The sequence below is a fragment of the Pezoporus occidentalis genome, unplaced genomic scaffold, assembly GCF_034315485.1.
Source record: "Pezoporus occidentalis ecotype Australia unplaced genomic scaffold, CSIRO_AGI_Poc_V1 ctg10, whole genome shotgun sequence".
Classification (NCBI taxonomy): domain Eukaryota; kingdom Metazoa; phylum Chordata; class Aves; order Psittaciformes; family Psittacidae; genus Pezoporus; species Pezoporus occidentalis.
In genome coordinates this window covers 2,592,773-2,613,244 of record NW_026912779.1, presented here as the reverse complement: position 1 = coordinate 2,613,244, position 20,472 = coordinate 2,592,773, and the positions used below count along the sequence as shown (strand labels likewise).

Here is a 20,472-nt window from a genome sequence, read left to right as displayed (position 1 = left end):
TTATCACTACAGTCCCTGATGAAGAGTCCCTCTCCAGCATCCTTGTAGTCCCTTTCAGACACTGGAAGCTGCTCTGAGGTCTCCATGCAGCTTCTCTTCTCCAGGCTGAACAGCCCCAATGTTCTCAGCCCTAATGTTCTCAGCCTCTCTTCATATGGGATCATCCTTATGGCCTCCTCTGGACTTGTTCCAACAGTTCCATGTCCATCTTATGTTGAGGACACCAGAACTGCACACAGTATCCAAGTGGGGCCTCAGCAGAGTAGAGGGGCAGGATCAACACCTTCAACCTGCTGGTCACGCTCCTTTTGATGCAGCCCAGGATACAGCTTTTTGACCACTGAAGCAGCTCATGATCAGTTTCTCATTGACCGGCACCTCCCAAGTCCTTCTCTTCAGGCTGCTGTGGATCACTTCTCCACCCAACTTGTGGCTGTGACTGCGATTGTTCACAGGTGCATTACGTGCTTTGTGTTTGGGGAGTATTGGAGGAATAAAACATGGTCAGTGCAGCCTGGGGCTGATCGAACACTGACTTTTACTGCCTAAATGTTAGATTGGTGTTATCTTCTTTGACTGATTAATAGATGAGCCCAGTTTTAAACAGTCTGATCTTTATAGGCTAATCATCCAAATGGAGATCACATTTTCTTTTTAGAATAACCATAGCATTGTAGAGTATTGTAATTGGAGGTTTATCTGCTTGGGATAGAAACAAAAGCCATCTGCTTCTTAGCTCTTCAGTAGCTGTCCATCATCTCATTGGCAATTTTGTTCGATACGCTCCCAGCTGATGTGTTTCATCTCACTGAATCCTCTGGAAAAGCACAAAATTAGTATGTTTTCTTGTCTCAGAAATAGCAACGAGAAGCACAACATAATAAAGCAAAATAAATAAGTTTCAGGCAATTAAGATGGAAAAACAAAACACCCAAAGGATCTAGTCAAATTAATATGGGAGCTTGAAAGAGCAAAACAGTGCAATTCAGAGTTATATATGGGCTACAGTAAGATATTTGAAACCCAAGGTTCATTAGGTAGCAGAATTGGGGATTTTGTTACTGAAAATCCTGCAACATAATGAGGAAGATCTTTTCTACACATATGTCCTTTGAACAACTTTTTTGCTCTGCTTATTTTGCTGTCAGATCTGACTGCTCAAAATGCCAACATCTTGCCTAGTTTGTAATAACACTTTATTGTAAGAAATCATTTCTTTGCATTTTATTTCATCTGCTTGGTTGTCACTGGGTGTAGTGACCATTTCTGGAAGTAGCAGCATCAGTGTTCACTTAGATGCAGCTTCAGAGTGAGAACTGGCTTTAAAGGGTGATATTAGATTCACCCTCTCCCACACAGAATCACAGAATGGTTTGGGTTGGAAAAGACCAGTATTCCACATGGTGGCATGACAAGCACAGAGCAGAGTGGGATAATGACATCTTTATCCCTGCTGCTGATGCCCTTGTTGATGTAACCCAGCATCCTGTTGGCTTTCTTTGCTGCAGCTGCACACTGTTCACTTCTATGGAGATTCTTGTCCACCAGGACCCCCAGGTCCCTTTCCACAGAGCTGCTTCCAGCTGGGCAGAAAACAGCCCCTGCTGCACTCCTGGATTGTCAGCACCTTCCTGTTATTGAGAAGCCTGCTGGTAGGATGAGCATTTGAAAGTCTTGATGCATTTCAGACTCTGATATGGCAACTTTCTATTTGAACAGCTGGCAAGAATGAGACAATCTTATATTCCGTGTTTTGAGAGCTGTTCCAGTGTTTTGGAACAAACAAAGGTGATGGATTCTCTCTTTTTTTAAAACCAAATCAGATGAAATGATGCCTTTTTGCCTAACTTCAGTTGTAGCCTGAAATTAATTAGGGTTGGTTTATGCTTTTCATTACAGGGGCTGAAGAGCTGATTTCTCTTGTAGCTGTTTCTGGCAGGTTGGTTCCACTTAATGTTACAAAGCTCTATTGCACAAGAATGAAAAGGAAACAATCTTTAGTGGCATCTTTGTAAAAACAGATGCACAGACAGATACACAGTAAAATTAACATTTGAAATGGATGATGTGAGGCTTGAAATGTCCCTTAAATAAGAGTGTAGATGCAGTCGCATCCTGTATGGAAGGTGCTATTTTGTAGGTTGGCGTTTCTGTCCTTTTGCCTACATTTCCTCATTTTCATGCAGCTATTTTATGGTCTAATTGCTGCCAGCAAAAGTTACTTCTTTTGTCTAACAGCCATTCCTCCAAGTTATGCACCCTTCTGTACCACAAAAACCTTTTCATTTCATTGCCTATATTTTAAGCAGACTCAGTGTCTAATCTTTTTTTCCTTTACCACTTAATTTCCCATAATACTGCCTTAAAGTTTAGATCCAGTTGTTTAAATCACTTGGCAATCTCCAGTATACATAAAGGTGATCAAAACTGCAGTGCTCAGTCTAATGCAGAGAAATATGTGGGATGGAGGTATCGTGAGTGTCCATATAATGAGATACAAAGGCTGAATAGTGACAGTGATGATACGTGCATGCACTGCAGGGCTCCATGAGCACTTAGTTCTGGCAAAAGCATTCCCCAGCCTTTACAGAACCCCACAGTAACATTTCACAGCTGTCATTCTCTTTACAGTCACTACATTCCTGTCTCCATTGCTCTGGAATTCCCCTGAGCTGAAACACTCTGTTTTCCTGTTACACTGTCCACTGGACAGGCAACCAAACTGGCAGAAATTTAGAGGTGGGCATCTTTCTGTGTGTTCTGTTCACCATTAAATACAATATCACCTGGCTTGCAAACTCAGCAAGTGCTTGAATATTGGGTCTGTTTCTTTGCCAGCGACCATGTAGTGAGCTGGGGGAGAGTCTGGGAGTAGAACCTGAAAATCTGCCCTGCATACTGCAGTAGAGCTGCAGTGTGGTCCCTCCTCACTATGCATCTATGTAAGGTACAAGTGAACCTACCTGGGGGCAGTTACCTGTATTTTAGTCAGTATTTTAGCAACACATTAGGCAAGCAACTTCTTCCTTGTTTAATTCTCCAAGAATTAAAACCCTAATTCTTGTATAAAGTCTCAGCTCTAGTTAATGCTCATCTTTATTTTCAGATCTGAGAATGATTATCTGCTTTCTGCTCTTTTTATTTTTCACATGCTTTATAGTTTGGGATCATTTCTGTTCCATCAAGATACATTTTAATACCTTTAATAACCAACTGGAGAATAAATCAAATTGTATCAGTCGACATGACAACAAACACTGCTGGATCTGTCCTTCCTGCTTGAAGTTCATACCCTTCTTTTCCTTTTTAAGTAAAGATTCCCATGTGTTTTTGTAAAACACACTAACATGTTGATCCTTACTTTAAAATTTCATGGTTCTAAGCAGCTGCTTGAATTTTAGTGACATTAACAGCATCTTTCTCCTCCTCCCTATATCCCCCCTGCCCCATCATTTTTTTTCCCTTATTTCTACTTTTTGCCAAATAAAGCAGTTTGGGTTGTTGCCACAGTTGCTTTGCTTTGAACTTAATATTACTCAGGGTCGAGCATTGCAAAACACTCCTACAAATACCTCCTGCTGTTGATTTATTTTGATAAAATTGTGCAGCTTCTGGCAAACATGAGAGGGACTTTAACTGGAGCACAGGTTCACAGAAGAAGTGGTAGTGGTAGAAGTATCCATGGAAACAAACTTTACTGCAGATGTTCAGAGATTCTTCAGTCATCCCAACCAGAGTTAGAGCTATATTGGCTGACCTGTTTTAGAAGACTCACAACTAAACATTACAGCTTTAGCTGTGTTCAGTGCTGATCTCTGAGGAAACTGTTGGCAGATCCAACAGGTTCCCTTTACAGGACAAATACTGCAGAATAATTGTGATAAAATAATGGATCCGATACCCTGATAATGTCTTTGTAGAAAAAAGACTGAACTTTTCCTGAAGCTTTTGCTGTCTCAAGTCACATCTTTAGCTCTGCTGCTTCCTATTTAGCTCCTTTTTGAAATGACCTGTGTTAAATCCTTTCATTAACCTTCATCATCACCCCCCTCTCTTGAATCTGAGCTAATCCACAGCAAGGCCTGCAGCCAAACCCTGCCTGCCACAGTCAGTCAAGGAGTTCCACTTACTTCACAGCAGTGCACAGTTAGGAGCATCGTAGTTGGGATTTAGATAGACAAATACATGGGAAGGAAGCAGGATTCAACTGCTCAACACACTCCTCAGAATCCAGCCTTCATGTAATTCTCACTGCATTTTTAAAAGAGGTATCTACAATATATGATTGCTTTCCATGTACGTCTTTTCTTTCTAGTTTTATTCAGGCAGTTGGCACCTATGCCAGTCTGTAAAGCTTGAACAGCCTACCTGATGCCTCTCAGTGCATCCTCTCCTGCAGTGAGCTTGCCAGCACACAGGGAATTCGAACTTGAGTCTGCATACCCGAGTCTGCTGCGTGTCTTGAGTCTGGCCTCTAGTACAGCATCTCGCTGGTTCATGCCTTTATTTTCAGGCAATTTATCATTCCTAGGGGGAGGTGATGTTTTAAATCTGGTCAAAAACTAAACTCTCAGTCTAATTTTCAGTTATTGTCTTTGTCACTTTTCAAAATACACCTCACCTGGAGCTCAGAGACTTCTCAAGGTAGTAAAAGTTGGCAAAGGGAAACATGAGCTGACAGCAGAATTGCTGGCCCGGTGTTCACCTCTTCATCTTCTTCCCTGGTTCATTCCTCTGTTTCTGCAACTAAATTAACTAGTGGCTAGTTATGAAGCAAATTCTTATTTTGATGAGCATTATCCAGGCAACATATAATAACAGAGACAGGAGCAGAAAATAATAGATTCTATGTTAAGGAATGTCAGTGTAACTAAGAGGTATCTAAAGGCTTCTCAGGCGATTCAGGGTTTTCCCCCCAGTTCCATCTTGCTTTCATCTCTCCTTAGTTCAGTTTTGTGCATAGGTCTATATGATATGCATTCGTTAATACATCACTTGCTGTAAGCTGAGCAAAGGATTCACCAGTGAGACTCCAGCAGTGTCACCAGTGATTGCTTTTGCACCTCCTTAATTGCGGATGGGTTGAGTCCCAAGAGCCACGTTAGACTCCGTTGCTCTCCAGCCCTGCATTCTTCCAGAGTGTAACAAGAGGTTCTTGCCAATTATAGTTGTTCTCTATAAATGGGACAGTGGAAATTAATGGGATTTGTCTGACAACAGGTCAAAGCTCTTTTTAACTTCATTCTTTCTGTTTAACCTATTGGCTTGAGAATGCTGGAAATAAATCCTGTAGAGAGGTGTTCTCCTTTGTGTCTTAATCTATGGCAATTAGATCGCATCCTCTGAAATAACTAGGAAGGAATGAAGCTTTAATTGTTGTTCACTGAGTAAATCTTCGTCGTGTCATATTACAGAAACACTTTTGCCACCAATATAAGAACTGAATTCATTATTTAATCCTTTTCACGATGTTTAAAAACCAACAATTTAAAGTCTAGACCCTGTTAATATGAATGTAAGGGTTTTTTTTTCACTCGGGAAAGAGTTTTTATAATGCAACCACAGGCTTTTTATGCCAAAACAAAACCATTAGTTTTCCGTCAGAGAGGTCTGTCTCCCCCCCTCAAAATTATTTTCATTTCATTTTGGAAGTAAAATCAGTTTGGAGATGATCGGTTTCAACTCTTCATTACTCTGTGACACTGTAATCCTGTAATTGTCTTCAGTAATGGTGTCCCTACAGACCCTGATCATTCAACTGGTAAAACAAATGTGCTCGTTTTGACGTTAGCCATGAAATATGTTCCTGGTACTGCAGTGAGGTTAAAAACATGTCAACTGTGAGCAACCAGGGAGTGCTGCACCCTCCAAAGCACTTACAGCTGAAAGCCAGGGGTATTCCCCCCAGGCATGGCCCTCACTGGTGTGTTATGAACTGCAATGCTGTGAGCTGTATGGATATATATTACAGTGTAGAGTGGACTGGCACTTGGTACAGCCCAGTACATTGGGGATGGGGAGTGATTGCAGAGCATTACAGATGCCTGATAAATGTAATGAGTAATTACACACATCACCCATGGACTGATTTAGACAGCTATAGAAATTGTTCCTAGGTAATTCACTACGATTTGTTGGGCTTCCCATAATCTGGTGGAATTGTGAGCATGAATTTGCATCATAAAGGGTTGAGAAATTATGCTAAAGTCAGCATAATTATGATAGTAATTATTACAGTAATAGTATTTTTTTTGAATTAATGGATCCCATTCTTTCAATTAGCTGGGCATGAGATGAGGGTTTCTGAGCAGCAAATAAGGAAGAAAAAGTGTTCTTTAGTTTAGTTTTCTCATAAGCAGCCCTGGAGAGGGTAGGGAATTACGACAGAAGGGACAGGACAGTGATTGCTGTGGGTCATTTGTAACTGGTATTGTTGTTACTTACCTCAGCTTTTTAGTAGCAGTTGTATAATCATCACCTAAGAGTAGCTGTCTTCAACCTGCATTTTGCTTAAAGTTTGCCATTGCTTTATCAGACAGAAAGATTTGCGTGCCTGAAAGCCGTGTTGCTACTCTTAACAGGGCCTCACCCTCTGCCTGCAAGCATGCTTCTAACAAAGGAAAACTGATTAGAGAGATTTGTTCATGGGGAAAATCCATTCTGCTGCTTCGGGAAACAAGAATGAAAATGCATGTTTAATTTGTGTGGGCTAACACCTGAGGCCAAAACAAATCAGGTACCAGGCACTGACCTCAGAGAGTAGTGCTTGAAGTGACCTTGGAAATTGTAGCGTTATGGAAAATAATGCTCAAACCCTTTAGAAAGATAGAAAATGTTGAAGGTAGTAATCACTAAGATGAGCACAAAGAAGTGCCTGTAGATGGCTTTATAAAGCTTTGTGTGGTTTTTGGGCTCGCCTACTAGGGTTTTCATGGCTTTTCTAGTGTTGGTAGGAGATTAGAGTCATGCCCTGCAAGAGGTTTCTCATGGCCATGTGCTTAACACCAACCGCAAACACTGTCTTGCATAGTACCCACCTCTGGACTTCCTGCTTCATGAGCAACTGCTGCCTGCAAGTGCTTGTGCCAGCCTCATCATCTGCATGCTCCATGGTGAGCTTTCCTTATCGTATCTACTGACCTAGCTACTGCTTCAGGAGCACATTGACTCTTTTAGATAATTCAGGAACCAGTAATTCATTTCATTGATCTTCACTTCTTATTTTTTATATTCATTCTAACAGAAAAAAAGCCACTTCTTACTGAGTTCTGTGGGAACTGTGGTGGCACATACACAGAATGGGCTTTCTGAAGAGCTATACTGTGCAGCAGGTAGGAGGATGCTGACTTGTGAATCATTTATCAGAGCGCTAATCAACCATGCAATAGTTTCCTATTGCAAGCTCAGCCTTTGTCATCCTGAAATATTGAAACTGGGGAGATTTAAATACTCTGCAAATACATGCCTGGTCATGGGGAAAAATGGAAAATGCCAAGCTCTGATTAATGATGTTGAAGGCATTTTGACAGTGTAGAGCCAAGTGTCTGGTGCTCTCACCCTGAACTTCATGTGTTTCAGTTGAGCTTCCTGGGAGCTGTTAGCAATATGCTGCCTTCGAGGGACTTGGTGGATAAGCACATTCACTTCCCTGCTGCTGCAGCTAGCATCCCATTTAAGTGGACTGCTTTTTACAAGCAGTTACTGGGAGGAGGTTGTGTTTTGGCACAGTTCAGTGGATTGGATTCTTTTCCCCTTCCTCCCCCCCCACCCCCCTTTTTTCCTTCTTTCTTCTATATAGCCCCTGCAGGAGGCTATTTCACAGTCTGATTGCTGCAGTGGTGGTCAGGAGCATTCCCTCTTGGGAAAGCTTGTAGCTCTCATACTTCACCTTATGGAGCTGTTCTCCCTCTTCAGAGCTTACCTCAGTCACACTTAGAGCAGCAATCCCATCACTTTTTATTTTGGCTAATCAAGCCAAAGTCTCTCAGTTCCCTTCTGTTCCCCAGTTACCCTTCTAGTCCTTTTCAAACCAGTTTTAGTTTCTGACTGTTACACAGCTCTGGTAGCTCTTGTTCAGCATTTTGAATGAGGTGGTGAAGCCTCTTTGTACAGCAGCTTGAATGCTGAATATAATGCTCATAGACTTAATTTTTCCATGTTTGTCACTGCTTGGCAGCTTGAAGTCAGTCGGAGATCACCTTGGTGGTTCTTCAACTGGTTTACCATTTGACAGGCTTCCATCAGAAACCTTTGCTACTTCCTCAGCCTGAGTTTGCATCTCATACAGCCGAGTTTTACCCCATTCTGGTTTCCTTCAGCATTCATAAGCTTGGGTTTGCATAAGGAAAATTGGCAGTTAACAAATAGTGCTAATAAAGGCATGTTGAGAGCAGCTATGAAAAGAGCACTCTTTTATAATTCAGGGTAACAAAAATAGATAAAGCAGATAAATTCAAGAGCAGATTTTTATATTTTATTTTGCAAAACATTTCCTGTGCTTATTTTGTGCTTATTTTTCTGCTGTAAAGCAAGGCAGGGGGACAGGACAGGGGCAAAACCCTCAAGCTCCTAGACTACAGTAACCACATACAAAACCCCACCTTTCCACATTGATTCAGGAATAACAACTTAGCTTCCACCCAGCAAATCAACTAAACTTTAAACACAGTAAAAGTCCCACCAGTTTCTCTAGCAGAGAAGTCAGTTACTTGGCATACAGTTATTTACTGCCTTGAATAAATTCTTTAGGACCAGCTATTTGCTCAAGAGGTATAAAGCGAATTATTCTAGGTAGGACTGCATAAGGTGTGTAGCAAAAGAAGGGAAGGGTTGTTGGAATGTGGGGGTTTTGGATTTGGGGTTGTTTTGGGGGGTTCTTCAGTTGTTTGGGGTGGTGTTTTTTTGGGATGGGAGCTGCCTTGATCACTGCAAACCCCAAATGTTTTCTCACACTTCAGCATTCTGGCTAAAAATTGATATTAGACTTTAATCTTCTACATAGTTAAATCCCATTGGTGTTATGTTAATACCTCAGTGATACCCTGAGTCCTGTAACTCTGTTTAATCAAGTAATACTTGATGATTAGTCTCTGTCCTGGGTTCAGCAGTAGCAGTCATTTTTCTCCTTCTTAGTAGCTGCTGCAGTGCTGTGTTTTCAACTTTAGCTTGAGAACAGTACCAGTGTTTTCAGTTGTTGCTAAGTAATGTTTACTTGGAATCATGGAATCATGGAAGCATCAAGGACTTGATCAAGGACTTTTCAGTCTCATGCTCTGCCGGTGAGGAGGGGCATGGGAAGCTGGAAGGAAGCGGAGCCAGGACACTTGACCCAAACTGGCCAAAGGGGTATTCCATCCCACATCATGTCATGGCCAGGATAGAAACTGGGGAGAGTTACCCAGAAGGCCCAGATCACTGATCAGGTTGGGTTGGGTATCAGTGAGGGTGCTGAGCAATAGTATTATTTCCCCTTGTTATTTCGCTTATCATTATTATTATAGGTGGTAGCAGGAGTGGTTTGTGTTACACCTCAGTTACTGCACTGTTTGTAGCTCAACCCGTGGAGGTTACATTCTTTTGATTCTCCTCCCCATCCTGTGGGGAGGAAGAAGGGGCAGAGTGGGCGGCTGCGTGGTTCTGAGTTACCGGCTGTGCTTAAACCACAACAGTCTCACAAGCTTGGAGTTTCTTCATGTTCGGGGTTTGGCTTTGTCCCTTTTCCACCCGCTTTACCTGAGCTCCCCATGGAATTCCCTCTGAGGCACAGGAAATCCAAAACTTCCTGCAGGTTGAAATCCAGCCTGTGGTAGTTTCTGCTACAACTTAGGCAAGGCCCCCAAAGCAAAATACCCAAACTGGGATGCTGCTGAGAAGACATGAGATGCTTTTACTGTTGCTTATATCAGGAAAATGGCATGTCAGGGTTTTAATAAAGATCACTTTTTTTTAGAATAAATAATCTCCAAACTTGATTTCTTGTCAGACAGATACGGGAGTGAGCAGAGGATGGGCAGAAGAAAATCCTGGTGTGTCTATAAGCTACTTAAGCAATAACCAGATTGTGATATATCTGCTGAGACCTTGATTCTTCTTGCACGTCAGCCAAGTAATATTGGAAAAAGTAATTCTGCCAAGAAAAAGTAGATGAATGTAATAGGGGAGCTGAACTTTGTACTCTCCACTTCATCCAGCAGTTGAGGTTCTGCTTACATAAATTAGCTTTAGATAAAGTAGTGGTAAACCATAGACTCCTGATTTGACTTCTGCACCGCATAGATGTTGTAGGTGATAACTTCACATTTAATTTCCAGATGTGCTGTACAGCCAGCAGAGTGCAAAAGGAATAACAAGAACTTTGCACTTGAGCAAAATCCTTTTGGACTATCTGATTTAATAATAGAGAAGAGAAGAGAAAATAAAATTTCCTCCTAGGTTTTGGGTTGGTATAAATAGACATAAGTTTGGTTTCTATAGGCTGTTCATGTTTAATGTAGCTGACACTTTGTCTCAGTTCTTTCTGTTATGAACTTTTTCTGTCACAGGTACTTTTCATATTGAAAGTGTGGCTCTATTTACAGAGGAAGAAAAAAAAGGGGGGGGGAGTGTTTTCATTGTGCAGGGCAGGGAAACAAATAAAACCAGCTAGCAAATCCCTTCTCTTCCAAAACTTCATCACTCACATTAGAGGTAATTGTTTTGTAAAGAAAAATGGTACTTGTTGAAGAACTTCCACATTTAAAATTCATTCTTAACTCTTTCTGGGGGAGGATCGGGAAATACTATTATAAATAGCCCCTAAACTTCCTCCTGGCTTCATCCCTAAAGTCTCCCGCAGGCTAGGTATGATGCAGTGTGGCTTTTCCTCCTCAATAACGTATTGTCCAGTTCTTAACCTCTCCATTTCTCAGCCCTTCTCCAGTCCCAGGCGTTCACTGACACCTGACTCCTGAGGAATGGCAGAATTGGAAATCATGGACCTGGGGCTGGTGATAGAAGCTCAGAGCTAAGGAGGAGCCTCTGTCCAGTGGAGATGAGCTCCCCACAGCACCAATAAAATGACAAGTTGTTGTGTGTGATGCCTGAAGTCCCTCTAAGGAAGGAAGGTCTCATAGATGATGGCACTGTAAAGACTTCCTACTTAGCTGGTTACAGACCATAATTATGTGGATCACGAAGTATAATTCAAGACCTGCTTTTGCCATAAGTGGTTGTTCATTTTGGATGGCTTTAGATCAGGTTCTCCATGAGCACTCATCTTGCAATGGGACTTTTTGGGTGAGAAGTCCTCTTTCTCTGGATAAGAAAGTTCTCTTTGCATCCATGGGTGCACATTAAGTCCAAGCTGTAGCTTTTTTAAACAACACCAAAAATAGGAGCCAGATCCTCAACTGAGGTTGGAAAAAGTTATTTCAGAGCCAGATTTTTGGGGAGCAAATTTGTTACGGCCAAAAATGCTTCTTGCCATGTTAAAAGCCTGTTTTCAAGATGTCTGCATAACACGTTTCTGTGTAATGACAGATTAATATCTTAGTGCTAAGAGTAACTCTTAAAGCATAATTCATCTTCATTAATACAGCAAATTTGTCTTGCATCCCACTTCCATAATGCTCAAGCACATAAATGGTGCCCTTGATAGTCTGTAATGACTGCTGCTGTTTCCTGGCAGAGGCTGAAGTGTTGCATTAACATGAAGAAATGAATCTTTTCTAATTATTTATTTCTCTTTACCACATTCAACGTAGGCAGGAATTAACATGCAGCAGGGTATGGTCTAGATGACCAGTTAATGACCAGATAAATGTGTTCTGGTAATTACTCCCCATGCAGCAATGCAACTATTAGATTAACTTTCAGGAGTGAATTTTATGGATCTTTGAGTAATTTAAGATTAAATAAATTGGCTGAACATTACCTGAAGTGTTTTTGTAAAACCTCCAGACCATTTTGTCTCCCATCTGCCCGAACATGGAACCACGTAAGTCAAAGCTGCCTGTGAGTAATCTGGAATTCCCAGCCAGTAATTTTTGCTGCTGAACTGCATACCAAACCAGGCTGAATGTTCAGATAGCCCCACTTGCCTTTCTGAAGGCAGTAGTTTTGTATTAGATTCCCATGCATATCTACCCAGACAGATACTTCTGAAAATCATTCAAGGCTATTGAATTAATACCAGAATCAAACAACCTTTAAATTAATAGCAAGTAATTGGATGCATTGCAGACACTAATGAAATCCTTAAACAAAGTTGCACCCACCTGCCTGCTGCTGTCTGTCACCCAGAGGCCTCTTTCCATATGCGTGTGGCTGCCTTGCTGACAGCACTGGCTCCGAGACCAACATGTGGAATGGGGCATCCTCACTGTTCCAGACATCCCTTTGTATTTCTCATGGCCTTTTCTTCCTGAGAACCACCTTTCCCCATGCAGACCTGTTAGCTAGCTGTACAACTTCTGCTCACATGTCATCAGTTTAGAAATGAGAACGTTGATAAATTTTAGGATGCACTCCGAGGAATAATACAATAATAGCAACAGCAATTGTGATTGTGCGTTCTCAAAGCTCTTCACAGTCACGATCACCAAAGTCAGCTCGGTGCCTTAGGAAGTACATAACCGTTTTCCAACTAATCAAATCAATAAGAAGGAGGAATGAATAGTTAATTATACCCTTGCAGAGAGAACAAGTTCCCAAACTGCTGTCGTGACAGACTGTGTAACTGCAGTAGAGAGAGATCTAGAAACCCTATTTAATAGGGTCCTTAATTCATGTGGTTCAGCCATATGTTTACATTTCTAAGTAACCCCTTTTCAGCTCTGTTTTCACACAGCTTTTCCAGGGACATTAACTTTTGCATTTGCGGGAATTTAATCTGGGGAGTTGCAAGAAGCAGAACACCAGAGCTCTGCCTGTGAGCGGGTGTTGGTGCCCACATTCCAGCAGGAACTTTAGTTAAGCATTGGCAGAGATGAGTTTTTCATAGCAAGTGATCCAACTGTCCAAAGGTGTTTAATCTCAATTATATAAATTCATCTCTGTCCTATGAAGTACACTTGGAGAGGCAAATCCAAGTTGCTGCTGCAGTAAGCTTTTTAAATGGCATTAAAATGGAAAACTTGGTGTGTTTGAGTGCTGGTTAAGAAATGATTCTCCTAAATATCAAATCCAATTTCAGTATTTTCAGTCAAAATGGAGACACACATGGGAAATTCCAGATGAATGGATTTAACCCAAATGCCATGATGCAGGGATGTCACAAAAACTGGGCTTCATAAAGGAGGTTGGGTTTAAATTAGTTCAGACTTGTCTGCTTCTCCCTTGTGTGCCAGAAACCATTTCTGAAAGAGAACAGCAGTTTTACAGACCTGGCAAAGGTCACTCAGTGTAGGAATGTGTCTGTGCTGCCCCAGACTTGATACCAGACCTTCAGAGCCTGCAAAATACCCTTGCAAAGGAGTTTTCTTGGTTTGTTTCTCAGACATCCAAACCTTTTTAATATGCAGTATCCCTGCTCTTGAAAATATCAAAGGACACTCTGGCTTGCCAGAATGTAACAAGCTGCTTTCAGAGCTACCAGCTCTCACCTTTATGGGGATTTGATGGGATTAAAAACCATGCTGCAAAAACCCTTTGATCAAAGAAGCATTTGAGCATTTTACTGTCTTGTATCTCTAAGTTGCTGTGTCCAGTTCATCCAGATCTGGCACCACAGTGCTGGCATTGTTCTGCCATTCCACTGTACATGCAGCGTGCTGATCTGAAGCCAGAAGAACACGTTCCCCATAAACCAGCGACTCTCCTGACAGAAAGAAAGAAAAGGAAATTAAACAACTGCAGAGTGGGTTTTTTTCTGTCAAAACTTTGCAGAGGTTACTTGTTATACGTGAGGGTATGAGGGAAAGATTACTATAATGAATGTCATGTGCCTTTGATTTACCTGCTTGGGTTTAGTCTTTCACTATTGAATTACACCAAGAAAAGTCCTTTCAGAACAACAGGCAGGAAATGAAGCAGTGACTAGTGATAAAAGAGGCTTTTGGGGAAAATATATCAAGGGCCCTTCAGGAAGCAGCGATGTTCTTATTTAAGACATGTTTGGCTGCCTGCTTCCAGTGAGGTCAACAGCCTCGCTCTTGTTTGGCTCAATGTTTATTTCCCAACCTCTCCAAGGCTGGAGCCCAGAGCTGTGCTACCTGTCCTACGTGTGCTCAGCGAGCAGCTCGAGTGCAGCCGGGTTTGACAGATGGGTGATGCCATTTAGGCAAACCCTCATTAGAAAACCTTGTGGCCCTAATCCTTCAGTGGTTTGCAGAGTGGGTTTAGATGATGGCTTAGGCTGTCATTTTGCAAAGAGCTGTTTTGAAGTGTTATACTCACTTGAAGTGAGTATAACAGGCAAAGATGCAAAATGCTAATATTCCCTGGGTGGGCTTTATGTTCAGTTTGCTGATGGCATGGAAATGAGTACAGGACGAGTAACTGCATGAGAAACCTTCAGAGTTGGCAGAGAAGTTGTGACAGTTGGTAATGCTTTGGTTGCCTTCAGTTCATGCTGCAACTGAAGTGCAGCATGAATGGGCACCTTTCAGAATGTTAAGATCCTCAGTGGATGGCTTTAAGGGGCTGCTCTGTCTATTAAATCAGACCTTTATCTGCAGTGTTTCAAGTCTAGAATCTCTTTACAGCACAAAGGTGACAGCAGCATATGTGAAAGCAGAATTTGGCTCTATATTTTAGGAGAAACACTGTCACATTCCTTATTTGCAGTCAGCCCCACAATGTGCTGCTTGGTGTCTGAGCAGTGAACCACAAAGGACTTAGAGGTGATCCTCCTAGCTGAGAGCCAGTTCTGCTTTTTGGGACATACTTCGGGCAAGGATGTGACTTGTCAGTGCAGGCCACTGAAATCAAAGGGAGAAGAGTAGCACCCACCAGCTACGGATACTTCCCACAGGGCTAAACTGATGTCAGTGTTCTGTATGTTGCAGTGATAACTGATGCTGCAGCACCTGATAATTCTCTCCCAAAGGTAAATTGGGTTTCTCTTTGCACTGCAAAACTAGATCTGAAGGAGAAGGGGTGATGTCTAGGAATGTCCTTCTGCTAGAGGAGGAAGTGCCAGTTATATTAGCAGTTCTGAAGTCTGCGAATCAGACAGTTGATCGATGGCCTGTGTGAGCTCTGCCTGGGTTTCCCCTTCTCCAGCCAAAGATGCACTGACTTCTCTGTGGCTTTCACTTAAACCAAAGCAACCAAAACAGCGTGGATGTTTGCATGCAAAGTTAATCTTCTGGAGTGGATCAGAGGAGCTACAAAAGGGCAAAGCAGCATATATCAAAGAGAAATGGAACAGTAAAAGTTTATTTGGTTGGAACATCTGACTAGCAGATGGTAAGGAATAAATTGGAGAATGTGAAAACCATGTGGATGTCAGGGGAGTAGTTACCAGCAGGTGAAGTGTGGGACATGAGTAATACAAACCATAATCCAGTCCCTGAAATAGTAGCAGTCGTGACGCTATCATAAACACAATGGTAGTTATGGTTAGATGATCTCTGCCAGAGTGTGGCCACAGGAGCCATCAGGACGTCGCAGAGCTCCAGCAGCTCTCAGGGTTCTAGGGGTGGAAGGGTGGCAGCAGGAAGTAATTGAGACTTTTCTTATGGATACTTGTAATACCTATTTATTTAGAGTCAGGGAAACAGTAGAGGAGGCTTGAGAGAAAGATCCAAACACACACTTGCTATAGCTTTTTCAACCAGTCATCAAGCTAGAACTGCACTGAGCTGCAGAAATGGCAGGGATACTGCACTGATGGGATCATCCACACCAGCCTGGAGCATCCTTCTCCAAAGTGGTACTGCCCTTTCAAAGAGGTTTTCAAAAGTAACTGGGAGCTTAGAGGGTCATAGATGAGAGAACATGTTAGTTCTTCCGTTCCAGTTAGCTCAGTGTTTTGGTGTCTTGCTCAATAGCTCAGCTGCCCTGTTTTGACTTAATTCAAATCTGATGGAAATGCAGCACTTTAAATGTACTTAAACAGGAGGAATTTATTGTTTTGATTCTTGGAGACACTAAGTAGCATTTGGGCTTAGAACAGCAGTAGTAGTGACAGCTTCTTGGCAAATACTTCTTTCTTAATCTGATAAAGAACTTATCATGCCTTATCATTGCCTCTTGGTTTTATCCCAAAGATGGTGGAACACAGGGAAACTTGCTGATTTTAGGTCTTACTTCTTTAATAAGCTTCACAGGAATGAGAACAGGGAGGGTGCCTGTAATGTTTAGCATGTGAACGGGACATACATCAGCCTTGGAAGCTGTGCTTTTAATTATTGGTCACAAACTGTACTTTCAAGACTGTTAAGAATTAGAGGAAAATTCCACACGCACAAAGCTGACGGCTCTGCTTGCAGAGAGGGGAGGTTGTATAACTGGACCGAGATAACAAAATGTGGTGTTGAAATCAGGTTTGCATGTCTGGGGAATTACATTTCCTGTTAAAAGCTGTAAAGAGACATCCCTCAATTACAGATGGACCTATGGCAGAGGACTTGTTCTCACCTTCTGCAGCCTCCTCAGGAGATCTTAGTGTCTGTTTCACAGAGTGGGTAACTTGCAGTGTGGAACTGTTCATGGCACCTGTGTGTAGGAGGTCAGTAATGCGGGCTACTGAAATCACTTCTCAAGCCATGCCTTGAAGCTTCAGGGGCTGCTGGAGTTGCCAGAGCCATTCCACATTGGGACATCTTGGGAGTTAACTGGGGGATCTGTGCAGTGCTTCATTTCTATTAGGATAAGATTAATCAGACTGTAATTGATGACTTGGCCATCTGTGTAGTATCACTGTAGCAGGTAAGAGTATTAGGCTCAAATGTGCAGCTCACAAGAGGAGGGATGCAACTCTTACATCGCTAACCAAACATCACTTTAATTCATAGGCTGGTTTTGTGATGGTTTTTGTTGATTTCTTTTCATCTTCCCCCACAAATCATAGAATCTTAGAATCATAGAATAGTTAGGGTTGGAAAGAACCTTAAGATCATCAAGTTCCAACCCCCCTGCCATGGGCAGAGAACACCTCACACTAAACCATCTCACCCAAGGCTTTGTTCAACCTGGTCTTCAACACTGCCAGGGATGGAGCATTCACAACCTCCCTGGGCAACCCATTCCAGTGCCTCACCAACCTTAACAGGAAAGAACTTCCTCCTTATATCCAATCTAAACTTCCCCTGTTCAAGTTTGAACCCATTATCCCTTGTCCTGTCACTACAGTCCCTAATGAAGGGTCCCTCCCCAGCATCCCTATAGCCCCCCTTCAGATACTGGAAGGCTGCTCTGAGGTCTCCACACAGCCTTCTCTTCTCCAGGCTGAACAGAAGGAAATGAACAAATGAAATAATGTAACGTAATTATTACATTATTACAAATGTAATAATACTTCCAGTTTTCAAATGCCTTTGGAGAGCAGTGGATACACTTGTGGTAACTTCAGCGTGGGCTCGGCATGTGCAGACATGCAGTGTTGACGGTTGCACCATATTCAAAGCTTTCTTCATCATCTTCTGCTCTTCACATGCCACCTGGTGTGACTTGCTGAGCTTCCAGCCACCAGCACCAAGGCTGACAGCTCACACAGGTATTTGGCAGACATCAGTGTGCAAGAAGAGGGGTAACAGGTCACTTCAGTGAGCAAATACAGGAGCTTTCAGGGTCTTTCCACAAAGAAAAAGAGAGCAAGTTTTAGACTCAAAAAGAAGTGTCTGATGTGCTGTTGTAAAGCAGTGCTCCTCAGAATGTGTCAGGTAAGTCCTGGAAGGGATGGGGCTAAAATGGAACAGGTGGAAAACTGTAGATAATTGTAATAAGAAAAGAAGTAAGAGGGGTTAAAGGAAAAAAACTTTGAAGCATGCCTATTAGAAGGTATAGCCTTAGTTTGCACTGGTTTTCATGAGACATAATCACATACTTGAAGCTTTTATAGAGTTCATTCTTTGAAGTACTACTTCATATCAAGGTTTAAGTAAACCAATCCCACTCATACTGCTAGATTTATTTCTTACCAGTGTTGCAGCATATTACTGTCCCATCCATCCTTAGGCTTTTTTCTTACGTCTGTGATGTTTTGCAAGGATTTCACTGAAGTCAATTAAATTAATCTGGATTTACACCCACACTGAGAGATTGAGGAACAAGAGCTGCTGCATCTCATTTTTAAGTGTTGTCTCATTTCCAAACACAGGCCTTGCCTATAAAGACAGGGAGAAGGGTGTAGGACCAGGTGGGTGCTGAGGTCGTGTCCAGCCTGAACTCTTCAGTGGATCCGTGTTTCGTCCTCAGTGGATGGGCTTGCCATCATGGCATTGCTGTTTGAAAAAGTCAGAGTGCATTCCTCAAAGGATTGGGTGGGAAAGGAAGCACGTCCCAGCTTAGCCAGCATCACTAGTGCAATCACAGAATGGCTTGTGTTGGAAAGGACGTAAGAGCATCCAGTTCCAACCACTGCCATGGGCAGGGACACCTCATACTAGATAGACCGTGTCGCCCAAGGCTCTGACCAGCCTGGCCTTAAACACTGCCAGAGATGGGGCATTCACCACTTCTTTGGACAACCTGTGCCCAGTGCCTCACCACCCTCACAGTAAAGCACCTCTTGCTTATATCTAACCTGAGCTTCCCTGTTTCAATTTAAACCAATCACTTCTTGTCCTGTTGCTCCGTTCCCTGATGAAGAGTCCCTCTCCAGCATCCCTGTAGGCCCCCTTCAGACCCTGGAAGCTGCTCCTGAAGTCTCCACACAGCCTCTCTCCTCCAGCCTGAACAGCCCCAATTTTCTCAGCTTGTCTTCTTAAAAAAGGGACCTTGTATTTTTCTTAGTCATCTATAGGGGAAATCGTGATAGGACACCCAAAGCAGCTTTACTTGCTACCACCCAAGAGGGTATTAGTAGGCCTCCAAGTATAGATATGGGTTTGTAGTTAGATACGGAGCAATAATATGTGCTCAAGACAAGTGGTGTTGCTTGGGAGAGGGGATGAGTCACCTTTATAGTTCAGGGATCTCAGGAGGTCATATAAGAGCAGAGAATCTTTGAGGTGATGTTAAGGAGTCCATGTCTGACACAGTGCAGGAAAAGTGATAACACAGGAGAGCTGAAAATAGTTTCTTACTGATAAATGTGGAACAGACATCTCGTTAATTATGCATCTTTTGAAGCTTGGTTTGCAAATTGACTTAATAGTATATAATCGTGATTTATTTAAAGACAGATTAGCATTTGACTTTGCATTTTCAGTTGGGTAAGTCGTGTGCAGTTCTGGTGTATTGTTATCATGGAGCTCGTATTTGGCTCTTCATGGGGTTTAGGTCACTAATGGGAAAATGTTGGTCAGCTTTGTTTTCTTCTCTTTCATAAGACTTAACCTAAACCATGGTGTTAAGTAACCAGACTTCCATGCTGGTGAGAATGATTTACTAGTTACTTCTTTCAGGTACAGCCAGTCTGTTGCTGAGTTTCTCATTTGTGCCCCCAGGGTCTGTATTATTGATCACAGGTATTTCCCCATGTTGCTCCAGTTAATGCATGTTTGTGGCACAAGTAACTGACTGACCTGAGCACTTGGGTACAAGACAAATTGTGTGTGTGTAAAATTAACATTTTGAAATGTCTTTTAAACAGAAAAGAAATCCTCAAGGTTTTGCAAGCCTTAAACACGTCCTGAACTGTCTGCTTCCACTGTGATCTGCATTCACATATTCCTCTGCTTGCTTTCAAAGTCTCTGCTTGTTACAGCTATCAAAACTTGTTAATCAAGCAGTCTCAAAAGACAAGGGCCTTTCAGGCTGCCTGGGGAAACTCAAGATACTGGCACTTCTAGCTTTTGCATCTTTCCAGTTCATGTATTCTTAGAAGATAAATTATTGTGGTAGATACATAGAACATCAGGATAGGACAGTATATCTCTTTTTTATGTGTGTGTGTGTATATATATATCATTTCAAAACTGCATTTAATCCTGTGGATAACTCCTTATCATTGTTGCACTAAGATGCATTTGTCTGTGCTGCTCTTGTACACTATAGACACGTATGGAAGTCAAACCGTAGCCTAGAAAAGGTCCCCTGTGGTCAGTGTTTCTCTGTAAACAGCAGCTATAAGGCTGTAGGGTTATCTTGGCTGTATCCAGCATTAGTTATAGTTCCTTTTACATCTTTATAAACCCAGAGTGACTTGTGAATTACTGGCATAGCTGCTGCCAGCCTTTTGGTTTACTCATTGTGAACTCCCATGCAGATTTATTCTTGCAAAACCCTACAGGCTGCAGCAAGCTCATGGTACACTGGGCTCTCCTGATGGAAATGCTCTGTCAAAGCCATACTCAGTAAGCATGGAGAGTAATCTGAGAAACATATCCCATTCTCATCGTGCTGGTTTTATTGTGTCTTGTGTCAGATCTGAGCAATGGGTGCTGG

General features: G+C 42.3%; 1 protein-coding gene across 1 annotated transcript in view; it reads left to right on the top strand.

Moving 5' to 3' along the window:
* Window positions 1-9,313: 9,313 nt before the first annotated feature.
* Window positions 9,314-20,472, top strand: part of EFEMP1 (EGF containing fibulin extracellular matrix protein 1) — a 378,486-nt gene continuing 367,327 nt past the window's right edge. The window contains exon 1 of the mRNA XM_062609499.1: window positions 9,314-9,318. The gene's annotated coding sequence lies outside the window, so the exon portion shown is untranslated. The remainder of the gene's footprint in view (window positions 9,319-20,472) is intronic.